Genomic DNA, 19194 nt, shown 5'->3' on the forward strand with positions numbered 1-19194 from the left:
AATAAAGCAGCTGCAACAACGTACTGGTTGCTCTAGAAATATGTTTGAATTTTATTAGAATAAATAAAGAACTTGTGGGTTTTTTAAGTTTTGTGTACAACATTTAGAGTTTCTACTTCGCTACTCTCTACAAAAATAATACCTTTAAACTTCTACCGAGTTTCTTTAAAATGTAGTAGCAAATATATCTAATAATTAAAATATATCACTGCAGTACCTCCTAATAAGTTACTACAGTAAAACACCTACTTATGAATCCTCACTAATCAACCACAAACCTAGTAGGTTTTGCACAAAAAATACTAGAGCTAGTGAGTTAATAAGACAATTAAAGTAAAGCACTCTTTAAGAACAAACTCAATAATAATATGAAAACAAACCGTACTCGAAAAAACAGCCACGAAATCTATTAAAATCGTTCATTCAAAACACGAAGCCGCCATGTTTATTTTTTTTTTTTGGGCGCTTTTTATGCCATGAAAACGTGTTTCGTAGCTCTGGGAAAAGGATTCTTTAAACAACAGGTGCTAGCCGAGCTCTTTTATTTTTCGGATAGGTAGTATATTTTTAAAAATGCCGATCCAAAAATGGGTAACTGGGACGAATGGATTTATCTGACCATAGTGCGTTTGTGTGCTTTACAGTGACCATCATAAAAGTGCACGCCAAGGGATGTTATTTGTTTTTTTTTTTGTTCTTCGACAGGTTTACGCTTGACTGCGATTTCACTCTCTTGATGTTAAGTGACGAAGCAGTTTAAAATTGTCATCAACCTATACTTTTTTTTATTCATTGACAAGTTAGCCTTTGAATGCGATATCGTGACGATGCAGTATATGATGGAAGCGGGCTTACTTGGAAGAGGTATAAGTTTATTCTACCTCTAAATGTAGCATTCGGTTCAAGAGCTGTGATAGCCCAGTGGATATGACCTCAGCCTCCGATTCCGGAGGGTGTGGGTTCGCATCCGGTCCGGGGCATGCACCTCCAACTTTTCAGTTGTGTGCATTTTAAAAATTAAATATCACGTGTCTCAATCGGTGAAGGAAAACATCGTGAGGAAACCTGCATACCAGAGAATTATCTTAATTCTCTGCGTGTGTGAAGTCTGCCAATCCGCATTGGGCCAGCGTGGTGGACTATTGGCCTAACCCCTCTCATTCTGAGAGGAGACTCGAGTTCAGCAGTGAGCCGAATATGGGTTGATGACGAAATGTAGCATTCGGTTCTTGGCGACCGCAACCCGCGACGGCGACCTGCGACCACGACCGGGTCGTATGACCCACTACTCCCGATCGCGCGACGCGGTTTTGGGATTTGTTTAGTGTTTCAGTGCTTCATACAAATTCATACTAAGCAGTGGGTCGTATGACCCGGTAGGCCTCCACCACGCTGGCCCAATGCGGATTGGCAGACTTCACACACCTAGAGAATTAAGAAAATTCTCAGATATGCAGGTTTCCTCACAATTTTTTCCTTCACCGATTTAGATACATACGTGATATTTAATTTTTTAAAATGCACTCAACTGAAAAGTTGGACATGCATTACGCCTTCCGAATCCAATCGGTCTTAACCACTGGGCTATCACGTCTCTTGGAAGATTAAAAAACTTATAATTTCATAAAACTCAGGACTTCGTGATCTAAGAGCATCACAGACCAATTATTATAGGACCTGCCTCTCTAGACGTTACCCCTCCAAAGTATATGATCACGATCTAACGTGCTTATACAAACTGCGTCTATAGAATCTATGTTTCATTGTGTTATTCACACGTGTGCGTTACGATTTAAATTTTTTGTTGCATGTAGTGTAAGGATACAGGATATATTTATTGGTGTTAAATATTTTCGATATGTGGGTCTACCTCATCCCGCTCAAAAAACGACAGACAATTTTGTTGTTGTGCGATACAAGTCCAAAGGTAATTGGTCTGAGAAGAGCATAGACTAACCACATGGACCAAAAGCATGATGCCGCAACCGGGAAAATCGCTTAGCGGTAGGTACCTACCTACTTACGCTATTTCAGTAGGGTGTAACTGACCACAACCCATAAATATCAGTATACCAGGCCTTTTTTTAACGTGGGGAAATCCTTATTTTCACCAGAGGGAGGCATGAAGGTTATGTCGGACTTCAATAGACTAAAAACCCACGACGGACTTCAACAGACTAAAACCCCACGGTGTTCCGACTCGCCGCCTGTTGACTGAGTCAGAATACCAGACCTGAGCCAATATAAAAATTAATAAAGTACTAAACTGACTCGAGCTGTGAATCATAATGAATGAAACCTTCATAATGAACCACGGTATGCTTAATCAACTGCGCTACATAGGTCGTCAAATAAAATTTGAAAGTAATCTAAATGTTTTAAATCTGCCACGCTAAATTTTTTAAACAAATAAGTAGGTTACCTCAATCAATAACCCTTTATGGTCTAGGTACTCACAATGTACACAGAACCTACTCACCTAACAAAAACTAAACAAATCATGCACATACCTACTACTAGATAATTGAAAAATATAATTCTCATGTTTACATACTCAAACTGCCATTACTTACATTAGAAGTTATATGTAATTATGTTAATAAGGAGGTAGATAGAAAGATAATGCTGAAGTAAAAATAATAGTTTAAAACTCAGTAAATAAATGTATAAAGTAATCGTGCTTACACAGTTACACAGGCATCAACTAAAAAGCACGAAGAATTCTAAAAATCTATTTTAAACGAAATATTAAAAAAATAAAGAAGTTCTCTAAATCCCAAAAATATTGAAAAGTATTAAACTTAGCTCTACAATTGAACGGTTTTTCAATTTTCATAAATGAAAATCTAACAAACTTTCATTAACTAAGGAAAACAAAAGTATATTCTACTCACCCAAACAACTCCCAATCCAAACAACACAATATTTTCACAATAACAATATTAAAAATCCACAATTCAAACCTCTTTGCTCAACACAGATAAGAGTTTCAAATAAATCGAATAATAAGTCTGTTCGATTTTCAAAGTTCAGTTTAGAAACAAACAGTCTTGTCTATGACAACAAATTAGCAATCAAAATAACACACGTAAATTCCCGAACGTTATTGAAGTGACACGGACGCGTAGACTCGTATAGATGCCGAGGCAAATACTGAGTCGAGTCGAACCGTTTCCCGCCCTTGTGTCACAGAGTAATTTGTATACCGAGGTGGCAATTAATCAATGGAGCTTTTTAAAACTTTAATGCTTTGACATAGAACGTATTTTCTTTAATTAGTCTTAGTAAAACTTGGATGTTTTAATTAAGTAAAAATATTTCATAGTTTTTTAAGTATTTAAAATCCACTTACTGTGACTTCATCATTACATTCATGAACTAAGATAGGTAGTGAAAACGACCATTTTCTAGAACAGTGGAACAAACTCATAAATAAGATAATGTAATCATAATTGTGTTATAATTTAATTTCCAGTGTCTGTGTGTATTTATATATTATATAAGTATTTATATGTACTATATAATTGTATAATAATATTATAATATCAACTATCTTAGCACCCATAACACAAGCTACTATGTATGCTTACTTTGGGGCTAGATAGTGAGGTGTATTGTTTAAGTATATTTATTTATTTATTTATTGATTTTAATTAAAATTTCACATCAGGATCTAGATTTTTGTTCTCTAAACTTTACATAACTGAAGTCTAAAAGTAACTAGCGGACGCGGGCGACTTTGTCCGCCTTTAGACCTCTTTAATCCGGCTCTATAGCAAAATCTGTTCTTAGTAACCTACTAACTATAAACTACGTCCCTGCCAAATTTCAGCTTTGTAAATCAGGCGGTTTTTGAAATTTCGTGATGAATGACCTTTCGCATTTATATATTAAGATTTGTACAAATTTAAACGTATTTTGAATACTTTTATATAAAATTATTAAATTTTAATAACATAGATACATTAAATTATTAAACGATATCAAAATGTTTATTGAAACTTGTTAACACTAAGTAATTCCAATGCACATTATATGAAACATTCTAAAATTGAAATTTATTATCACAGTATTTCGCACTTAATAGAATTAATAGCACAGCTAAATCCCAAAGCAAATAATAATTTTATACAGTACCGCATATCTACTTAGTTTGTTGCACTTACTCTATGCCATATGAATATTCCGTCCTTGTCTCTAACATGTTTTAAATATCCTCCCTCTCTGTCACTGCATTGGTATTAATATCCCGTATATGTAGACTTGGCAAATCGTAATTATTTGTTTTTATAGTATAGTTTGTCTGAGTTATTTTAAACTAGAAATGCAATTACTTCGTAGCAAAGTTTAATCTGTTTTTGTCCTTTGCTTTCAGTTTCCACTTTAATACAATGCTCGCAGACATGGAGAGGCATTGACTATATTTCTTTATACTACTTTACATAACTTTATTTGTCTATGATCCGATTCCGCCTGCGACTTTGTCTGTTTAATAATAGTTGTATATTTTCTTTTAGTTTTTACATTATGAGAGGTTTTTTAGTATCTATAATACCATTGTCATATAGACAGCATTATTACGCTATAATGAGAAATAACACTAAAGCATTCATAGATACTTGGCTGTTTTTTTTTAATGAAGTAATTTCCGACCTGGTGATAAAAGCGAGTCTTTGACAAGTATAGGGATAAAAAAGATGGTTTTTCTAGCGCCATTTCGTAATCTACTCAATATTAAACATCAAACCGTATCACAGAGGTATTCCTAGAGGTCGTTTGATAATAATTATTACCTTACGGGTAAACCGTGATACTATGTTTTTTTTTTTTTATTTTTAAAAAGTTTTTACTAACTTCCTTATATGAGACAAAAAGCAACGCCAAGACTAAATCGATGCCGTTCCTAACGCCAAACATAGGTACTTATATTATTTATCAACTTTTGTTAATACGTTTATTTCTTATCATGGTCAAGGTATTATCATGGTCGTAGGAAAGTATTTGTATGCCACTGCACGTAATTAGCCATTGTAGCACGAGTGCTACAATGGCTAATTACGGCTAAAATGCTTTGTTGTTAGTTGACCGTATAAAAATTTAGTTTTTTTTCCTTTTAAGGTACAATTATTACATACTAGCGCATGCTGGCGACTTCGTCCGCGTGGAATTCAGTTTTTCACAAATCACGCAAAAACCGTGGTTTTTTTTTTCGAGATAAAAAAACTTATTTGTTAATTCAGGGTATTAACTATCTTCTATATAAATTTCAGCCAAATCGATTTAGTAGTTGCGGCGTTAAAGAGTAACAAACATCCATACAAACTTTCGCGTTTATAATATTAATAGGATGTTCATTGAAATAAACATCATTATCATCATTATCAGCCTATTTTAAAGGCCCCCTACAGTGTCAGGACCCCCTTCTTATAGAAGAGGGATGTGGAGTTATAACCCACCACGCTGCTATAATGCGGGTTGGCGGGCTAAAAGTAATCAATCACAAGCATTAGTTTAAAATCTTTAATAACCTATTTTCTGATGTAATCTACTGTTTATTGTATAAAGTATTTAATTTACGTTTAAAACCACTACATCAAGATCTGGCGCTATATTTTTTGCCTTTAAGTGCTAAATCTCATTAACTATGATTAATTACAGTCGCGAAGTTGCCCTCCTTCGGTAAATAGCGGGCGCAAAAACAGCTTTTCATAATACATTTCAGATCGGTAATTTTGTTTTTACTTTAAACAGTCTAGACCTTGGAACGATATGGGGTGGTAAATTAAAAATATTATAACTTTACGAAACGTTACGTTCTTTCGTTTTTACTGATAAAGTTATTCAATTAAAAACCTTCGGTTAATTTACATTATTTTGCGCAAAGGATCAGACTGGCTGTCCACCGCGGAAATGCAGCCAGTATTCTTGCCACCATTCCACGTGGGCATGATTTGTATAGATATTAGGTTTTTTTTTATCTCAACATGTTAGCCATTGACTGCAATCTCACCTGATGGTAAGAGATTATGCAATCTAAAATGGAAGCGGTTTCGGTTTCTACACAACATCGTAGCGGTACGCGTCATCCCTTGGCGGTACGTCTTTGCCGGTAGGGTGGTAACTAGCCTCGGGCGAAGCCTCCCACCAGCCAGACCTGGACCAATTAAGAAAACCTCAATCGTCCCGTCCCAGTCGGGGATCGAATCGTCCTTCGTCTTGTAAATCCACTGCGCACACAACTGCGCCACGGAGCCAAAGTCAAATGGCTGGAGCCAGCCATGCCGGAGGATGAGGTAGCTTTGATATCCTGTTGTATTCTTTCTCAATAAAAAAATTACAAAAAGGCTTTATATCAAAATCTATACTTATAATGAATCTGGAAAGAGGTCAATTCTGTCCATGAAATATATTTCCAAAATAACTATCAGCGGGTGATTAGTGATCGATACTGATGCCAAAATGGAATCAGTAAAATTTTTGTCTGTTTGTCTGTCTGTATGATCGTTATAGAAACAAAAACTACTCGATTTTAACGAAACTTGGTACAATTATTCTTCATACTCCTGTACAGGTTATACTATATTTTTCATTACGCTACGACTAATAGAAGCAGAGCAGTGAAGGGATATGTTGGGAAAACGGGAGAAGTCATTCCATTTTTACAGCGATACTACTGGGCTATAAGGGCGGACGAAGTCGCGGGTGTCCGCTAGTCTTAAATAATATTGTAATTTTTCAAAAAGATTCCATTCTAATTAGATTTTATTTAAAGCAAAAAATGAAAAGCACGAAATACTTAATTTAATCCAATAAAATAGAATGAACAATGTCGATATACCAACCTTCCAAACAAACGTGAAATAAAATTTGTAGAAATTTGATTTAATTCATGCAACTGTTAACATTAACTAAAGCTCTTTGCATACAAAATTATAATTTATCCCCAACACACTATTACTATTTCAAAGTGTAATTTATTCATAACTATCCGACGCCCCGAGGTTTTACCCGCGTGGTTCCCGTTCCCGTGAGAATAAATAAACCTATCACACTCACAAATAATGTGGCTTTCAAGTGCCACCTCTTTTTTTCTTCTAACATAATTGCTAAAACACCATGACTTTATAATATTAGTATAGACTACTTCAGAGTGTAATTTATATTATAAAATACAAAATGACACTACATCAAAATCTCTGCCGGCCGCCATTTTTGTTGTATCTAAGGTAACAAATCTCATTAACTATGATTAATTACCAAGTTGAAGCTCGCCTTTGATAAGTACAGACGCAAAAAGAGCTTCTCGCTTTTCGCTTTTCGCTTCACGTGTATTTCAGAATAATATTTTTACTTACCTAATTTTCTTTTACTAAGTAAACTATAGTACATACCTACTTATAAAAGGCGTTTAATGACTTGGGTTACATATTTGCTAAGTTTGTTTTTATTACAAATTTTCAGAACCAGATTTCGCCATTTTGTATAACCAATAGCCTACAGACCTAATCTGTCAAGCAAGTCTATTGTGGTTGGTCCAAAAGTAATTTAAGATTAACAATAGATACCTATAGACTCAACTTCATCATCATCATCATTATCAGCCGATGGACGTCCACTGCTGGACATAAGCCTCTTGCATGGAATTCCAAACACAACGATCTCGAACCGCCAGCATCCAGCGGCTCCCACTTCATGTCCTCGTACCATCTAGTGGGGGGTCGACCAACACTGCGCTTTCCGGTGCGGGGTTGCCATTCCAGCAATTTGGGACCCAACGTAGATCGGCTCTTCGTACTAGTCTAACCACAGAACCAACGTAGCGAATCTCGAGGTCCCACATTAGATTCCTAGATCAACAAATTAAAAAATAAAACAGTGCATACATAAAGTACTCATTGTCTTTCACAAATCGATTTACGTTTCCAGCCGTTTAAATTATTGAATACATAGAACCTACGAAGCAGATATTTATTTATATTTCGACAATACTGGGGTGATTCAGGAACGAAAAATTAGGTAAAACCCAAAGGCGAACAGAAGAATTATGGGAATAATACTTATAAATTATTTTAGAATTTAAACTATCGTGAGTGTTATTCATATTAATTGATTATGAAACACGGCTAAAACTCAGTTTGTCAGTCAGTCAGTTTGTCAGTTTGGATCATGCCGCGATGCAAGAACCAGCTCATGACTAAGGGCCCTGTATGGGTTCAAAACTAGTCGGGCATACTTATAAATTAGTTTATTTTGGATAGGTAGGTATCGCTATAACTTAACTGTCCACTCAAACAGTGGAACTTCTTCTTCCCTGCCCCTAGATAGGGAAGAAGGAATATCTTACTGAGTATACTTCTTCCCTGCCCCTAGATAGGGAAGAAGTATACTCAGTCACATATAAGTCAAAGCGAAGCTTGACCGGGACCGCTAGTAGAATATAGATTATTCTCCTGTTTTTCGTGTTGAGTAAGTGCCGATGACTGCATGTGGTATGCCGATGACTGGTGTAGTTCGGGCGAGCGCAGAAGCATCACCTAATGAGACCCGAAGGCTGAAATGAAGATAGAGGACGGAATGACTCTCTAAGGGCGTCTCCTATGAGACTTCGGCTTAGAGGGCCATTCGGGAGGGGGTAACCGTGACTTGGGATTATTCTCCTACCGCTCCAATGGATCGAGTCTATCATAAGCAAATGATTTTAAACTTACTTCGTGGTTGTTCATTATGAATATTATTTAAACGGGTACATACCACGATAAAACGACGAGATTTTTAATGTCGATATTTCGACCAAGTCGCATGGATCGCGGTCAGGGACTGAGTCACTGAGCCCTTAGGTCCCATTTTATCGTGGTATGTACCCGTTTAAATAATATTCATACCTAATGCAAATTTTAGAAGATATCCAAATCTAACAAGAATCTAACTTCATTAGGTACTATCTACATTGTTAAAACACGTAACGTTATATCAGTCTGTGCCCTAATCTACGCGTGAAGGGCTTCACAAAAACCGATACCCTATTAGCGAGAGCTTTCGTGAGCCCAACTAAATGTGCCTGATTACTTTGGCGTTTTTTACCTACTGTGAGGGGTGCATTTTATGCAGGTCTACTTGGTTTATGCATGAAACATGATGTTGTATATACACTATGCATGTACAATATATTTATATATACATTGTAGATGCATAGTGTATATACATTATAATTATTATATATATTTTCACAAATCCCTCGGGAACCATGGATTTTTTTTTTGGATGAAGTAGCCTATGTGTTAATCCAGGCTATAATATAACTTAATACCAAATTTCAGCTATTTTGGTTCAGTAGTCGAGGCGTGAAAGAGTAACAAACATTCATATCATCAAAATCATCAGTTGTCGCAAATCTCGGGAAACCATGGATTTTTTCAAAATAAAAAGTAGCCTGTGTGTCAATGCAGAGAGATCTATTTCCATTCCAAATTTCAGCCAAATCGCTTCAGTAGTAGCGGCTTTAAAGAGTAACAAACATCCAAACATCCATACAAACTTTCGCGTTTATAATATTAGTAGGAAGTAGGAATAAATAAGTGATCCCTTGATCTCACCTGAAGTTAAGGGACGATGCAAAAACTAATGACATGACACTGTTTATTAAATTAACATCTTTGGGTTCTAAATATAAGCAACAATCCTCTTTAGCTTTTAAGAAGAAGAAACATCATAACATACGTTATGCTTAGATGAAGAGGTATATCTAAACAACCCTTTTAATATCGCCCCACTTAATGGGGGGTCGATCAACACTGCGCCTTTCGTTTCGAACTATATGGCCGTTGACCAGGCTATAACATTCAAGAAGGATTCTCTAACCAATAAGGTAATAATTGTTATCATCAGCCTGTATTCGTCCACTGCTGGACATGGGCCTTTCCGAGAGCGCGCCACCACACGATCCGTCTTCCTCGTCCAGCCTCTTCCCACTACCTTCTTGAGGTCGTTGGATCATCTAGCTGGAGGGCGTCCTACACTGTGCTTGCTGGTACGTGGTCTCAACTCCAGAACACGTGTCTCAGTGGCCATCTGCAGGGTTATTATGTAACTCGGTGTACCATTCAAGTAATCAGTCACTTCATCGTTTTTCATCGTGTTTTCGTTTTTGCAATCATCTAACTTTGTGTTTACAACGAAATGACACAATAAATGTCATTTTACGTAAAGTAACATTAGTTTAGTAGTAGGTAGTATATAAGCCATGAGGATGTGGAGAGGGCTCCGAAAAGAGCAAAAAAAATAGTAACGCTGGAAGAAAAAGGTACAAATACGTCGACCGGAGGCGAAACGGAGGAATTAGAATGGGATGACGATTTATGCACAGAAACGGACTGGAAGATAATAAAAAGGAAAGGGAAGTTAGAAAAACGCAAGGAAACTAAGAAACCGTTTGAAGTAACAGAAAGCCTCGACGGAAAAATACCACAGGCAGAGGACAAAATGACAGAAAGTACCCAAGCAGAGAGAAAAAAGAAAGGTAGAAGAAGCAGAGAAGTGAAAAAAACGCCTACAAAGTCAGGAATTAAAACATCAAAAACAAAACCTGAAGCACTGCTGGTGGAGGTAAAAGATAGAGATTATGCAAGCGTACTAAAAGAGGTGAAAACAGGGTTTACAAGTGAGGAAGTTCTTTTTTCTAAGATAAGGAAGACTATGAAAGGGGACATTCTCCTTGAAATTGATAAAGAGCAAAATGAAGGAGCCTTAAAAGTAAAAGAAAAAATTAAGGGTTTGTATCCCACTTTAAGCCTGAAAGCACTAAGAGAATCCCAAGACATCATAGTTAAGGGGATGGATGTCACAGTCGAAAGGGAAGAGCTAGAGGAGACACTTAAGAACAAAGCAACAGAGTTCCGCATTAAGAGTTTCTGGGAAAATAGCTATAGGGTTAAAACCGCTATAATAGCGCTACCAAAGGAGGAGGCGCTCAAAATAGTAGGGGACGGTAAAATCAAGATAGGATGGATGAGAGTCCCAGTGCACCTAATAGAAGAAAGGAAAAAATGTTATAGGTGTCTAGAACATGGCCATATCTCAACTGAATGCCAAGGACAAGATAGGAGCAAGAAGTGCTATAACTGCGGTACAGAAGGGCATAAAGCTAAAGAATGCAGGAATGAAGCAGTTTGCGCTATTTGCAGTGATAGAGGTCAGACTAACACAAACCACAGCATGGGCTCAAGATACTGTCCTTCTTGGAAAACAAAGATACTTGGAAGACCGAACAAGCCAAAAAACGGGGCGTAAGAGCAGGGAATGGAGCGACAGACTCGCCTCTTAAAGTGCTACAAATTAACCTGGACAGAACGCGAGTTGCCCATGACCTGCTCGAAGTTACCGTACAAAATCACGACATTGATTTAGCCATAGTAGCAGAACCTAATAAAAATATAGCGGAGGTTAAGGAATGGATCACGGACCGGAGAGGTGATGTAACGGTTATTGTTTACAACAAACAAATACAATTTAAAGTGGTGAGTAGAGGTAATGGCTTCATAGGAATATCTATGGCGGGGCTGACAATATATAGCTGCTATTTTTCACCAAACTCTAGCTTGGAGGAATTTGACAGAGATATTAATGAGCTCTTTGAAAACATAAACTCACAACGCGGCAGCATCCTAGTCGCCGGTGATTTCAATGCGTCGTCAAAAATCTGGTCACTTAAGGCTGAAAATACTAGAGGTCGATTAATTATGGAAATGCTGGCGAGTAGGGACATGGTAATTGTAAACGAAGGACTTGAACCAACATTCCAAAGAGGTCCAAAAAACTCCACTCCAGATATTACATTTGTAAATTCTGGCCTAGTACATCAAGTGAGAGAATGGCAAGTTTTGAATGAAGATAGCCTGAGTGGACACAGGTACATAAAGTTTAAAGTTCTCCGAAACGAGTTTAAAACGCTTAAAACGTGTATCGGATGGAGACTGGATAAGATGGACCAAAACATATTCAAGCAGGCCTTGAAAGAAAAGGAAGTACACTCACCAGAAGAACTAGTGCAGCTGACACAAAAGGCCTGCGATAAAGCGATGCCAAAGAAAAGCCGTCGACAGAAAATACCCGTTTACTGGTGGAATAAAAATATAGGGGAAAAAAGAAAGCACTGCACAACATGTCGCAGAAAATACACTCGTAAGAGGCGGATAAAGGGGACGAGTAATTTAGAAGAGGTTAAAAGTAATGAAGAAGAAATACAGCGACTTAAAGAACAGTACAAAGCTGCAAAAGTAGCCCTCCAGACAGAAATTTCTAGGGCAAAGCAAGAACAATGGAGAAAACTCTGCGAGGAGGTGGATAAAGATACATGGGGACTTGGATATAAAATAGTCACTAAAAAACTGCATCAACGCCCGCCGTGTCTTGACATGGATCTTATCAAATCCGTAGTGAAAGTACTATTTCCGTCGCACAAAGACTTTGGTAGAGTTATTGCAAATGGACTTGAGGTTCCAGAAGTAACACAGGAGGAGATGAAAAATGCTGCAGAAGGCCTCAAGTCAAAAAAAGCACCAGGTCCAGATCTTCTGTGCCCAGAAGTGGTTAAGTTAGCTGCGCAAGTTATCCCGGAAACCCTAAGGAAGATCGTAAGCATGTTGTTTAAGTCAGGAATTTTCCCCGCATCCTGGAAGACAGCTAGTCTGGTCCTACTTAAAAAAGTCAATAAACCTGCAGACGACCCTACGGGTTATAGGCCAGTGTGCTTACTTGATTGCTATGGGAAGCTAATGGAGAGACTCCTAGTAAATAGAATCGAGAAGCTGCTGCCAGATCACGGTGGTCTCTCAGAACATCAGTATGGATTCAGACGAGGTCGATCCACATTAATGGCAGTAAAGAAAGTAATAGAAACGGCTATGAGAGCAAGACAGGAAACACGGAAAACTAGACAGTTATGTGCCTTGATATGTCTCGATGTCAGGAATGCTTTTAATTCTGCCCCATGGAGAGAAATCCTCATAGAAATCAGGAAAAGAGGTTTCCCTGGCTATATACAGAACCTTTTAGGCAGCTACCTAGAAAATCGAGCCATAGAAATAATAGACAGCAAAGGAGAGAGGGATACAATAAAAATCAGCAGCGGAGTTCCTCAGGGATCAATTCTGGGTCCCACACTGTGGAATATATTATACGACGGAGTATTTAAGCTCAAACACGAAGATGGCATCCATGTGATAGGATTTGCTGACGATTTAGCCGTGGTAGTGGTGGCCAAAACTGAAGCAGTTCTTATGTCTCGGGCAAATAGAGCACTGGAACGTATAAAAGACTGGATGCAAGGAAAGCACCTGGCCCTAGCACCTGAGAAAACAGAAGCTGTGGTTTTTAGTGGAAGGCGAAAGCTCAGCCCTATAAATTTTCTAATCCAAGGTGCTACTGTGACCCCCAAGGAACACGTGAAATATTTGGGAATATGGCTCGACAAAAGTTTAAACTTTAAAAAACATATTGAAGAAATATCCCAAAAAGCGCAGAGGCAAGCGGAATCTCTTTGCAGACTTATGCCTACAAAAGGAGGCCCTAGAGCTGGTAAGCGAAGGGTGCTGGCGTCAGTAGCACAATCCGTAATTCTCTATGGCGCCCCACTGTTTTCCGGAGCTATGAACGTGGAGCTATACCGAAAAAAGTTGGAGGCAGTACAAAGAAGACTCGCTATAGGGATTAGCGGCGCATACCGAACAATATCCACGGAAGCGGTGCTGGTGATAGCAGGGCTTATTCCTATAGCCAAGTTAGTAAAAGAGCGTGCAACTCTGTTTGAAAGGAAGGATAGCCAATCTCTACAAGTACGTGAAGACACACTGACTGAATGGGAAAACGAGTGGACCAGAACAGGAAAGGGGACATGGACACGAGAGCTGATCCCCGAGCTGAAAAGATGGCACAAACGGGAGCACGGGGAAGTAGATCGATGGCTAACCCAGGCACTAAGTGGGCACGGGGTGTTCAATACTTACCTGTATGCTATTGGCAAGGCACCGAGTGAAAAGTGCTACTTCTGCGGCGAGGAGGACACTCCGAGACACGCAATCTTCGAGTGTGCGGGCTGCGCTGACCTAAGAACAGCGGCCCAGGGGCCAAGGGGCAGCGTGGATGCGCAAAACCTTATTGCACGCATGCTAGTAGACGTGGAAGAATGGAGGAAATACTCTCAGATGCTCAGAGCAATCATGATCAGGAGAGAGGAAAGAGAACGGGCAGAAAAAAAGGAAAGCGAGGAATGATAAATTGATAAATAGAAAGTCAGTACGAAGAAATGCAAAGCGGTTCCGTACTGACTGGCAGGAAAAAAAAAAAAAAAAAAAAAAAAAAAAAAAAAAAAAAAAAAGGTAGTATTAGCAGGTAGTAACGGTATTTTAACGAAACACTGATATTTACGTAATTTTGCTAAAATATTCATGAAAGACGATAGTTAGACCAAAAGATCATAGCCACTTGATGGCAAATGACATATTCAAGGTAATTTCATAGGAATAACTATATTAGATAATCACAAAAACGAAAATACGACAAAAATCGGTGTAGTGACTCATTGCTTGAATGGTACACTGAGATACATAATAAGGCCGCTGTTCTGCGACAAATATGACCCGCCCACTACCACTTCAGGATGCTTAGCATTTGGTTAGTGATCCTTTAATTGTAGTTATATACTTAATTGACAATTTATAAAAAAACGAAAGAAAACAAAAATTGTTTACACAAATTAACAATAAAAATAAATATCGACCAACTAAGCCATCTATAAGGCGATCTTCTTTCCCAGAAAGGATATAATGGGTATTGTCGAGATTCCGTAACTCGTATGTAATGAGGCTACCTAGGACGTGCAGCTGTCTCGCTCTCACATGAATGATGCAGCCGACTGTCTCTTTCGCACGCTTGTCACTTGCCGATCAAGTCTTTTTATGATTCGTCACAGGTGCCTTGTTGGTGTAAAATTTTTAGATGCATGTTTGGTTCGTGAGAACTCGTTATTTGAAATTAAGTGTATATTTAATTTTTATTCATATATAATACGAATAAATATGTTGTTCTAAAAGAAAGCTTTTAAAAATAATGTTGTTTGTTTCTACATTATTACATATAAGTAATATTTAATACCCCGAATTATTATAAAATTAAAAACATTGTGGTGCTGCAGGCGGGGATAAATAATGCTTTTTTAAGGGCAAAGAATGAAATACCAATATTTGTCACCGCATAAATAAATAAATAAAAATAAAATAAAATAAAAATAAAAAAGCCATTTATTTCTTACAGAAGTACTAGTTTACAAGGTTTGGTTAAGTTGAGTTTAGTTTAATTGTGTTAGTATCAAAAAGTAGATGATTATTATTTAATAGTTAGTGCTTTTAAGTATTTTTTTAAGTAGTTTTAGTTAGGTACGTTAATATTATATTGCAACTATTCTGTAGGAACCCCTCTGCGGGTAAAGGCCTCCTCCAAATTGTGCCAGTTTTCTCTGGATTGCGCTATTTGTATCCAGTTTGGACCCGTTGCGCGTTTTATTTCATCCTCCCATCTGTTGCAAGTTCTCCCTCTCTTTCTTTTGCCCACTGGCCCCCTCCACTCTGTTACTCTTTTTGTCCATGTCACCGCATGCGGCAACATAAAGAATTTAGTCAGTATCTTTACTCTGTCAGTACTTTATATAGATATTGTGATACTTGTTTTAGTTCGTTACGCATAAGCAGTCGGGTTTTTTATAATAATGCCTTTTTTGGTATTATATTTTTGAATTTGTACTAATTATGAATTCGATTCAGTCAGCTCAGTTAAATAAAATCAAGTTGTATTCATATATTTTTATGTGATCTTAATACAATGCTGAAACTTTCCAAATTAACTTGTTTCCAATAACAAGAGTTTTTTAGACATATTATGGTACGTTTATGGTGAACGCCATCGGACTACAAATACCAAATTGGCATTTGTAGTTCGTCAAATTGGCATTAGCGTGAGCAAAACCGCAGGCAAAAGTGGCATCTTCACAATAATCGCACGCAAATTTGATATCAAACGCAGATACTACATGAAATTTTGAAACAATTTTATCTGTTTTCTGCGCATATACTGCCCCTATAACTGACCCTACACAACGCGAGTTTTTGCGTGTCGATAACTTGACAGCCCTTTGTTGTTGTCATGCTAGCGAGTCACCAATGATTACATCTACTGTTCACTTTTTAAATGTTTACTTTTTCGTTTATTTATCTTTAGCTAGTATATTTTATTAAAACGCCCTTAATAACGACTTTTTCTAGGTCCCGTACCACAAAAGGAACCTGTAGTTTTCGATTTACGTTTGTACGAAACCCTCAGTGAAATCTCACCTCTGTAGTCACCTGTGTATCTCAAACGTCTCAAAGGTACATCATAATCATTTATTATACAATAGGATTTTGTTTCTTACCTTACCTTCTTACTTCAGAAGTTCCTGAATATTATATAATGATTTATTTATTTTGCTATTATCCGCGAAAAGCCGACGAACCCATGCGACAACGTCACCCAGGTCCGACGAAATACCCTCTACGTACGTTTCACCCCGAAACCGGAGCATCCTCAGGAGATGTTGACTCTACAACTTGCAATTGCAAAAAAAAAGATTCCTGAAAATTGTCTACTTTTTTTACTACTTATCGTAAACACTTGTCTCAGTGTTAAAAACTTTATTTTGTTATGGAATCAAAAAACCATAAACCAAGTAAGGTTCTAACTCAGTTACACATTGTATACCTATACAGTAAGTGACAGATATATCCCTCGCCTTCGAGCACGAAAGGGTTAGGTACCGTCGCAGTCATTTGTGTAATTATGTGTGTTTTATATTTAGCTATTTTTTAGTCAAAATCGAGCCTGGGGTGCTCCGCCGGTGAATCGAAATACATTAATACATAAACTACGTACACTTACCAAAAAGATGAATAGACGCGCTTCTTGCGTAGTGAAAGAAAACTTAGTTAAGGTCGTTTATCACACTATAACTTGAGTTTTATAGTCCCCGGGATCCCGTTAAAGTATTAGAATAAAGTTATGAGAAGGTTTAAATAAGTTTTTCCGTTGACCGTTCATTTCTGTTTTTTGCACCGACACTTTTCTTTTCACAGATTCACACACGATTTTTAAATGTCAAAACACAGAGCCTAACCAATATAAAAATTGAGAGGAATCATAAACTACATAGACAAAATAATAATGATATAGATATAAATATGTGTGTTAAAACTAAACATTCTCCCCCCCCGAGAAAGGCTAAACAGCCTTTATCTAAATTAATTGATTGGAAGTCTACAAATTTTAACCACTGGGCGCACCAATGACCCTGTGGCTGTTAGAAGCTTTACAACCCGCACAATCCCATCTTTTCCCGGTATTAATTCTTGTATCCTTCCAAGCTTCCACTTAAGTGGAGATAAGTTTTCGTCCTTGATTAAAACCAGGTGTCCTAGATTAGGCGGATCAGTAGTTGAGGTCCACTTAAGCCTCATTTGTAATGTATGTAGGTATTCCTCACTCCACCTTATCCAAAACCTCTGCGACATTGCAGTAATTAATTGGTATCGGGTCAATCTAGAATCCGGCATGTGATGCCATTCATACTCCGGAACTGCCAAAAGCGGACGACCAATAAGAAAATGGGCCGGGGTTAGAACATCTAAATTGTCCGGGTCGTTAGTTAAAGGGCATAAGGGTCTCGAATTCAACACTGCCTCTATTCTTGCAACTAACGTTGAAAACTCTTCATTAGTTAGAGTTTGCTCCCCTACTACCCGTTTAAGTAAGGTTTTGGCAGATTTAACAGCGGCTTCGAACAACCCACCAAAATGAGAAGCTGCAGGAGGATTAAATTGCCAAGAAACTCCAGAATGACCTACTTGATGAATTAAAGTATTTTGGACATCCTTCATGCGTAAAAACCGTTGAACTTCATCGAGATGACGACTACTACCTACATAATTCGTTCCGCAGTCCGAGCGGACGCAGGATGGCAAACCACGTCTAGCCGCAAAACGGGCAAAAGCCGACAAAAAACCTTCGGTCGATAAGTCCCCCACAATTTCTAAATGTATGGCTTTAGTAGCCGAACAAACAAAAACGCATAAATATGATTTTACCACCTTTGCTTTCCGTAATTTAGAAACCTTGATTGCAAAAGGACCAGCAAAATCAGTTTGTACAGTATGGAACAATCCTGTAGCATTTATCCGATCCGAAGGTAGATCTGACATAATAGGTTCTTCCACTTTAGCTTTACTCCTAAAACATTTAATGCACTTGAATAAGTGACTCCTAATAACTTGACGAGCCGACATTATCCAAAACTGTTTTTGCAATATCGCTTGCAACGCAGTTGCTCCTATATGACAATATAATTTGTGATAATGCACAATAATTAAGGAAGTTAATACATGTGATTTTGGTAACAACAAAGGATGCTTTGCTTCATAGGGCAAACTGGATCGCTCCAGTCGACCACCGACTCGTAGTAATCCGGACTTGTCCATAAAAGGTTTTAATCTATTCAAACCAGTGGAACAAGTTTTGTTTTTGTTTATTAAAGCTATGTCCTTTGCAAACGCTTCCGACTGCACCAAGCGAATCAACCTTTCTAATGCATCATTACGTTCCTTAACGGTAATGGGACCCGAAAATCTTTTTAATGGATTTTGGCAATTATGCGCAAAGCGTATACAAAAGGCAACTACCATGATTAAAGTGGAAAAAGAGCTATATCGAGAAATGAATGAAATGTCGGATACAAAAGCTACATTGGAAGCAGAAGTTATATATTGTTTGCGTAAACCAGGAACCACCGATTTGTTTACAATATTAGCAGGCCATTCATCCATATTGGCTGCCAACCATTTAGGACCCCACCACAAGTGATGAGATTCTAGTTCATGCCCCTTACAACCACGGCTAGCAATATCAGCGGGGTTCATTTCAGTGGGAACGTATCGATAATTTATTATTAAACCACTATTTTGAATTTGGGACACTCGGTTGCCTTCAAAAACTTGAAGCCGATGAGGTGGAATTTTAAGCCATGAAAGAACAATGCTGCTATCACACCAACCGAAAATATCATGTATGGTCACCCTACCCTGGATACAATTTAAAACATATTTTAACAATTTAACCATC

The 19194-nt window shown here is 37.8% G+C and overlaps 1 protein-coding gene across 2 annotated transcripts in view; it reads right to left on the reverse strand.

Moving 5' to 3' along the window:
• Positions 1-17102, reverse strand: part of LOC112055133 (irregular chiasm C-roughest protein) — a 126856-nt gene extending 109754 nt beyond the window's left edge. The window contains exon 1 of one of the 2 annotated variants that reach the window (XM_052886729.1): positions 16963-17102. The gene's annotated coding sequence lies outside the window, so the exon portion shown is untranslated. Of the gene's footprint in view, positions 1-2894; positions 3167-16962 lie in introns of those variants that run through there. The other variant, XM_052886728.1, reaches the window with a different exon arrangement.
• Positions 17103-19194: the final 2092 nt, after the last annotated feature.

Source organism: Bicyclus anynana, chromosome 18, assembly GCF_947172395.1.
Source record: "Bicyclus anynana chromosome 18, ilBicAnyn1.1, whole genome shotgun sequence".
Taxonomy (NCBI): Eukaryota; Metazoa; Arthropoda; class Insecta; order Lepidoptera; family Nymphalidae; genus Bicyclus; species Bicyclus anynana.